Source organism: Pteropus vampyrus, unplaced genomic scaffold (genome assembly GCF_000151845.1).
Source record: "Pteropus vampyrus isolate Shadow unplaced genomic scaffold, Pvam_2.0 Scaffold277, whole genome shotgun sequence".
Taxonomy (NCBI): Eukaryota; Metazoa; Chordata; class Mammalia; order Chiroptera; family Pteropodidae; genus Pteropus; species Pteropus vampyrus.
The window spans coordinates 81,843-89,130 of record NW_011889058.1 but is presented as its reverse complement, the minus strand read 5'-3'; the positions used below and the strand labels follow the sequence as shown (position 1 = coordinate 89,130).

General features: G+C 48.8%; 1 non-coding gene across 1 annotated transcript; it reads left to right on the top strand.

The window, feature by feature from the left end:
- Positions 1-1,622: 1,622 nt before the first annotated feature.
- LOC111729750 lies at positions 1,623-1,741 on the top strand. The gene has a single exon (XR_002776369.1). It is a non-coding gene; the product is annotated as a 5S ribosomal RNA (ribosomal RNA).
- The last annotated feature ends 5,547 nt before the right edge of the window (positions 1,742-7,288 follow it).

The window sequence follows — 7,288 nt, the reverse complement described above, 5'->3', positions numbered from 1 at the left end:
CAAGTTGTATTTCTCCTTTAGACCCAGAGGCACGAGAGGATCTCCGACCGCTCCGCGGAGTGCCGAGGCGAGCTCGCAGGTGTGCCGAGGCGAGCTCGCAGGTGTGCCGAGGCGAGCTCGCAGGTGTGCCGAGGCGAGCTCGCAGGTGTGCCGAGGCACGCCTCAGAGCGGAATGCTGGCACAGGACAGACATGTCTTCCAGAGGCCGCGACAGAGCTCAGCACGAAGAACTGTCCGGCCGAGGACGCGTTTCCATGAGGCTTTAGGCAAAAAAATGCTTTCCACGTCCACGCGAATTGCTAGAATCATGTTTTGTGGCTACATCAAAGCAAATTTTCAAACACGATTTTTCTCAGAGGCCAGGGCGTAAGCGGCGCTGGGGCTTCTCCAGCCTGCTTCTCCTGGGGCGGTCGCCCTGGACGGCAGCTGCCGTGCAGGAGGGGAGCCCCAGCTCTTTCATCAGAGAAGCGCCAATTGTCGCTTGTCCTTAGTTGTGTGATATGCCTGTATCGACCCGTTTATACGTAGGAGAATTCCATAAAGTAATCCTTAAATTCTGCATGATGAATAATATAATGCCAGTCATTATAGTATAATTACAGTCTAAGCCAATGGGTAATTTAGCGATATACATACTATCATCAGCCAGGTCGCAAGATCTAATCAAACTCCGTAGTTTGTGGCTCTGCTCTGGAGACCGCTTTTGTGATTTATAAATTCCACAAGGAGATTCCTCCTCCTAAGATCATTTCAGCTCATCACACTTGTATCCGTAACTCCTCGTGGTCTCCATAGACTGGACCTTTTCAGAGTTATAATCCCAGAAGTCTGCTATTATGACAATGGTAAGAATCCCCGATCCTTACTTTTATAAACAGCAAACGGTTTAAATGTGACTGCTTCCCCATATTTAAACGCTTTTCTCTCCCGCATGAGGAATAGGGAGAACTGGGGAGCATGGGAGGGGTCTGTGCCGCGTGCCCCTCTGCCCGCCCAAACGTCGGGCCGGGGGAGGGAGGCAGGGACTAAAGCATGCGCGACGCCCTGTGTCGACCTCTCTACGGCCGATTTAGTGCGATGCATGATTTCTGACTGGTCTGGGTTGTGCCACTTACGAAACCAACCAAATACTGGTTGGATCCACGGCTTACAGGACACTAAATGAAACAAAATCTTGCCTGTAGAATTCTAAAATTCATTCACCTACTCTTTTGATCAAGACATATTTTATTAATCAGCGCCCTTACCGAGACTGTCTCTGAACGTTAAGGGTGTCGTCCGGAACGAGACCGCACGGCTCCCGCCTGCGTGGAGTTTGCCTTCTGGTGGTTTCCGGGAGGCGCCTCGGCCTTCAGCCGTCACTGCAGCTCGGGGTGACTCTCAGTACCAATTCGCTTCTAATTCACAGGAATCTTTTATGAACTATCTTTGTCATTCCTTTGGTCCCCGCACGTAACGAGGTGATCGGTTTAATAAAAGCAATTTCTGTTAATATTGCTTAAAGTTTTGGAGTGGTTATTTTGCTGCCTAATTCTAACATTCCCTGTCTGCTAATTCTCATGAGAGAGGGTTTTTTTTGTTTTTGTTTTTTGTTTTTTTTTACTAATAATTACACTATTTTAGTCTACGGCCACGCCGCCCTGAACGTGCCCGATCCCATCTGATCTCGGAAGCTAAGCAGGGTTTGGCCTGGTTAGTACTTGGATGGGAGACCAGCTAGGAAGACCAGGTGCTGTAGGCATAAAAAATAAGGAATTGTAAGCTGACAAGTTCCTTGCAATCCGTGAGGTTACTAAGGGTTGCCTCGCCTAAAAAAAAAAAATTACGTTATTAAAATCTGTCTTCCAAATGTGAGTAATAGGTAATGTGTGCATGAATACAGCAATGAATGATTACTGTTCATATTTGAATTAAGGTATTAACTAAGTTTTGCACCACATTGGTCAATATTTGGAAAAGCACGTGCTTTTCAATTTAACTGAGGTCCACGTAATTTCCCTTGGATGTTGGCTTATCACTCCCATCACGGTCCGTTAATTAAGTGATTTAAACGGGGCGTGATTTTTGGCTTTTCTTTCCAGCGTATCCACCTCGCTTAAGCAAGCACATGAAACACTGCGATGACGAAGGACTCAGTTTTTCTCGAAACTTTGCCGTAGCATCGAGTTGTTTTCTTTTGCTCTTAAGGAACGTTTATATTTGGATAAAACATTTTATTCTCTACAAGAATCCTCTGGGATTTTTTAGACTAGAGTTCTCTCGGAAACATACTCAATGAGCACAGTGGCTGCTTGTGACCAAAAGCCCATGTGGTTTCTGGGCTGGGGAAAGGCGAGTGGCTGCCGAGAGCAGCACGGGCCCTCATGGGCGCCCTGGACACGTGTGACGGGGCTGAGACGCGGAACGAGGCTGAGACGCGGAACGACGTAGACGTATCTGCCCTTGTCGTGATGACTCCTTCATCCCTCGACATTGGCTTAATACCCTGCAAAATGATCCAAACCGTGATGCTTCATCCGGGGCTATTCTGAAGAAAGATGATGTGCAGAGTGACATCTCAGCGACTCGCTGCGGAAGATGCACTGTCATCTCTTCACCCACACCTCGCTCAAGACAGCTCATGTCCCCACCCCTTTAAAAAGTGGGGCAAAGGAGGGTTTGGAGTCACCCATAGGATGCCAAGCAAGGGACACAGGGAGAGACGGGGACGGAGGGAGAGGCTGTGTTTCATTATCTCTTATGAATTCAAGAAGAAATGAATGTTAGTGGTTAAATTTTCTTTAAATTACATATCTGAGCAAGAAGGAGCTGTGATTATTTCTCAGCAATTATTAACAACCGGTAGGATCGATACGTTGAGAAAACGGTCAGCGTCGGCCCATAAATTAGATACATGCTTCTCTACAGTAAGCTTCAATTAGAAATATAACCTTCCCAGAGAAGAAGTTAGGAAGATCGACGAAACCGAATGGATTTCAATTTTCAGACCGGCTGGATCTCTCGTGTCTCAGCAGCCGCGCGCATATAGGTAGAATGCTTCAGGACAACATGCTTCTCTTGGGGAAAAGAAAAACTCATATTTTTCCTGCTCTCGGGGAAGCAGCATTTAAAAAAATATTTTAAAAAGTGTGATATGCACCATTTCACGAGACTGAATATTCTGAAGGCAGCCCAGGCTCCCTGTGCAGCCCATCCAGTGAAAGCTTAAACGCTCCAATTACAACACGCAATTTGCAGGTATGCTTGGTATTCTGGTGGGTGTTTGACTGACGTCTGGATCCAGTGATTACTATAAAACACCGCTAGGGAGAGATAAAATATATTTAAATCTATCCTGTAATGTTTTAATAATATTTACTATAACCCTGTCCATACACAAGAAATGATTGTTTAAAATGTTATATCTGATTTCACTGAAAATCAGAGATATTTTGCAGTGGTTATTTCTCTTATGAATATTGCCAAGGGTGATGTCGCATTGACAAACTAAATGATATTATATGAAAGCTATTTAGAATGATCATATCACTTATTGAGTAGAGAGAAAATAATGTTTTCATACCTAAGCAACAGTGGATTCGTAGGCAATTAACTTATTATATTAATGCAATTAATGCAGGTAGAATAAGTTAGTGGTCTTTGTTTGAAAATTCGATTAATATTTTAATTCATCATTCCAAATGTGCGTGTGCTTGTCCCACGTGGATATGTACCACGCGCTTAGTGCTTCCTGCTTCACCTTCACGTTAAAAGAAAATCACCTCGATTCTTCTGGATCCGGTAATAAAAACGCACAGTTTTATACGGAGCTGTGCGCCCAGAGCTCTAACTCTCTGACTGGGTCTCCCCGACTCTTCGGGAAACGTGACTCGGTCCAAACCTGATGCAGACGCTTTCCCGGCGCTCTCTCTCGGGCGCGGCAGCGCTGCCCGCTCAGCAGACTTGAAGGGCCCGGGTCCTCTTCTCCCTGAAGTCGCTCGGGCCTTCGCCCCGCACCCCTGGCTCCGGGATGCCTGAGGCAGCACGCGCGCGGTCCCCTTCGCCGGGTCGCCGTCGCGTCTTGTCTGCGGGACGAGCTCAGCGGCCGCGACTCGTCCCGGTGGCGAACCACGTTTCAGCCCCTCGCGACGACGCCCCTGCTCGTTGTAACGCATCGCGGCAGCTATTTTGTTTAATAGACACAACCAGGGCTCAGGGACGAGCGTTTACGGACAGAACCACGGCGCAGGCACCATTCCCGCTGCGGTTCCCATGAAATCGCAGGCGATGCCGCGGACGTTCCCCGGCTCCGGACACAGTCGCGCGAGGTGCCCGCCGAGCAGCGCTGAGACTCACCGCGTGTTAGGACGTGGCCCTGTGTGCGTCCCATCTGCCCGCGTGCAGGGGCACCGCGTTTTGTCTGGGGTGCGGGTGTGGGCGCTGCAGCCGCGCCGCCCCTGCGTCGGCCTTGAACCCGCGGGCCGCGAGGCGCGGAGGGCTGGCCGGCCGGCCCGCTGCTGGCGGGTGGCTGTCAGCGTGTCTGATTAATGACCCTGGTGAAACATGTCCAGCCACATTAGAGCTCGTGTATGTAGCGCGGTCCGCGCGGACCAAGCTTTGTTCTGACAGGAAATGGTGTGAGCAGCCACCGGCGTTTACCCATAAAAAGATAAAGATTTACTGTCATCATAGGCGAGATTAAAGTGCACAATGCTGACATTGATTTTTACCAAAAATTCACATTTTGGGAAAACTCATTCCAGGGACGGCTGAGATATGATCAGCTTATTTGGAGAGGGATAATATGGAATCTTCTCGCGAATGAACTTTGAAAGAAGTAAATTGTAAATATTGATTTCTGAAATGAACTGTCAATCTCAGTCGGGAAGATTATTCCTATCATCTTGCTGTGACGATGAATTCAAAACCGCTGACAAAGTGGAGTGTATAGGATTTCTGTTAAGAGCGGTCGAGGGGGGCTTTACTCAGCAGGGCCTGGTAATAGTTGTTCAATTTTATCAGATAACAGCTGAGATCTCATCAGGGCTGAAAAATGAAATGGACTGTGACTCTGAATCAGGATCTTGACTCTTATCCCAGACAAAAATCATCACACGGCAGCCAAGGGTTTTATATTATTTCAGGTCACTTCATTATTGGCCGGCACAGAATCTGAATTGCTGTGAGCAGAGCTGACTTTCCGCTTCGCCCCAGGGTCAAGTCTGAGGGGCAGCTTGATGGGCTCCCGACGTGTGAAGGGGTGATCCTATTACCACTTAAGAGGTGTATTGAAAGATAGCAAATCTCAACCACTCGCCGTCCTGCCCGGATTTTTTTTTTTTTTTTTTATTGTACACGGGTTATCCATTATTACTTGTTGTAGAATAAATATAATTCATCTTTTCCAGTAAATGTTGGAATTGGAGGTACCTAATTCACCCGTTTCTCCCATCTGGAAGAGACAAGGCAGGTGGCTGCAGGAAGCCACGGCACCCGCCAGCGGCTGCTCCTGGCTCAGGGACAAGCAAATGGCAATCAAAGTTTGTGACCGAATCACAGATATGCTGCTGATGAACCAGAGCGGGCTCTGAAAGCTCTGAGTAGGGGGCCGGAGAGGCGCCCTCGCACCCCGAGTCTATTTGAAATTAGAAACTGCGTGATTTTGACGGAACGGCCTTCGCCGTCCTCAGGCCGGACCTGAAGTTCTTTCCGGGGCCACGAACTTGAGAAAGAGCCGTCTCCGGTGACCTTACCCCCACGGCACGGGGTGACGGCTCATGCCACGGCAGGGCACTCTGTCTGTGTCTGCTGTCCCCATCGTGAGAACCGCGTCAGTGACGTCGGGGGGAGGCGGCTGAAATAATTCAAAAGACAACATTTTACAACCACCGTTCATTAAGCGAGAATGCATCGGAAACAGGTAAAACCAAGTAGCGTGTTGTTTAGGAAAACATGCGTCGGTCCTGAAGCTGCTTCCAGAAAGGGCAAAGATAAGCACGGGAACGATCGCCTGACTCGGGGAGCAGCGACTCCGAGGTGCCGGGCACAGAGGTTTGGGAAGGAGCGAGGGTGTGTGAAACGATGTCACTTACGGACATCTCGCTGTTCCTTACGTTAACATGCATTGCATTCGGTCTAATTTTACATACTTATTTTGATGCATTAAAAATATTAAAAACAATAGAAATAACAGTGAAGGTTTTATAGTTGTTTTAATTGTCTTTAGTGTCTCAAGATGATGCATCAAATCTAAACTTCCTCTAACTGATAAAATGGTATTTCTGGCATACCGAGAAGGAACTTAAATGGGTTTTCTGAATTTGGACTTTGGATGATTTTTTTCTATAGGCAAAAATGTACAGTAAACATTGATAGGGCCTTGATATTTACACAGCACATGTATTCTCGAATTGTAATTTGATCAGCGCTTTTTTTTTTTTTACTAATGGTCTCCAACAAGTCAGACATAATTCATTCAGCACGTGGTGAAAGGGAATCCTGAGCCCCCCAAAATTCGCCCAGACAAATGCTGAGTTGGGGTGCCCACTATGACACCACAACAACAGGGGAAAGAACGAGAGACAGAAAACCAGAAGGAGGACGTGGCCACCACGCGGTCGGCTGAGCGGAAGTCGTCAGAGAGGGGACGCGACCGAGGCGGGCAGAGCCGGCGCCTGCGACAGCGGGTTCCGGAGTCCCCGAGGTGCCGGGCGGGTGGGGGCGGGCGGGGGCGGGCCGGCGCGGCACATCCAGGTGGCAAACGCTTCCTCGGCCTCCCCACCCTGAGAAGCCTGGAAGCCTGCGGTGGGGTCTCACGGAGGCAAAGCCCGGAATCCGTGGGGGCAGGAATGAGGGCTTCACTCTCCTTCCGAGAGACGGGAGCCCCCAGCACGGAGAAGCCCCCGCGCGAAGGGTCCGCCGCTGGCACTGGGGACCTGGGCGGGAGCCCCCAAGAGGGCGGAGCAGGAGCGAGTGCGCGCTACGTCGCCGGGCGCCCCGGTCCTCCCTGACCTTTGTTGGTTTTCAATGTCGTCTATTGTTTTTCCCTGTGAAATAGATTTTCAGAAAACTGAAGCTCAGAGGTTTTTGGTCAACTTGTAAAAGATATTTCATAGAATCAGGCTCTTTAGGAAATTAAATTTACTGAAGATATTGAAATTGGGCGCTGTTCCGACTAGCCTGGCTTCCACTGTGCTTCGACCTCCGGACTCAATAAAATTTGAAATGACGTCATCTTTCTTGTTCATGTCTCAGCTTCAACCTCAATGGACCTTGAGACCTTGTTCGGTGTGTGTATGTCACATGCACA